Here is a 990-nt window from a genome sequence, read left to right as displayed (position 1 = left end):
CTGGTAAAGTACATCAGCTGCTCTCTCCACGTGGGCTTCCCTGGCTCCATGAATGGGTGGGGGTCCTCACCTGCATTTACTTTGATGCAGGGGCTGCTGTAGCCACCAGCTTGTCTCTGGACCCTCTGCAGCCTCGGGCACTGTCGCTGCTCCAGGCAGCTCTATCGGTCCGGTTCTGGGATGACCTCACACCAATTTCCTCTTGCACAAGGCTCCTTTTCTGGTCCACAAGAAATACTGTACACATTTTACACCAGTGATTTGGGGGGGGGGGCACAGCTGGTTCTCTCCAGTGGGGCACGTTTTCACCAGGTTTACGAGCCCCCTTTCTCCCCAGTGTGAGGGCAGAAGCTTTGCACGTCCACCCCCCCCCCCCCATCATTCTCCATGACCCACGGGCAGAGAGCACCTCTTGGTGTTTCTGGGTATCTCAGGCTCTATGGAGTTGAGACCTGGCCTTAATTTTAAAACTCTTGAGTCATCACGTTTTATTTCCTATTAAGGATCCCAGGGTCCCTATGTCAGGGTCATAAAAGAAAACAAGCAGAAAGAATGCAGAGGGGACTAATGATTTCATTCCATAAAACCCATGGCTTATCCTGTGCGCCACACCCCGCTAGGTGGTCCAGGGCACAGCAGTAAGCAGGAAGTTGAGAGCCCGCTTCATGGGGCTTTCGGGCTGGTGGTCCGGAAATGATCAACGGACAGGGAGGATTTGCCCACTTCTGGGTACATTGACACAACAGTCAAACCCTGTGTCCTTTTTGGGTTCTTGCCCCCCCTGCCCCCCCATCTGCTGCTTTTCTCTCAAAAGACAATATGAACAAGGATCCAATTCTTAGGCACAAGCAGGAACATCGGCCTTCAAAAAACCCCTGTTAGCACCCTTAAATTTGCAATGTTCAGTTCAGCCATGGCAATGAGCAAATGAATGAATGAATAAATGAACGAACAAACGAGAGCTTGACCTCATGTACAAAGTGATTGTAA

This window comes from Saccopteryx leptura, chromosome 3 (assembly GCF_036850995.1).
Source record: "Saccopteryx leptura isolate mSacLep1 chromosome 3, mSacLep1_pri_phased_curated, whole genome shotgun sequence".
Taxonomy (NCBI): Eukaryota; Metazoa; Chordata; class Mammalia; order Chiroptera; family Emballonuridae; genus Saccopteryx; species Saccopteryx leptura.
Note: the sequence above shows the minus strand (reverse complement) of the source record.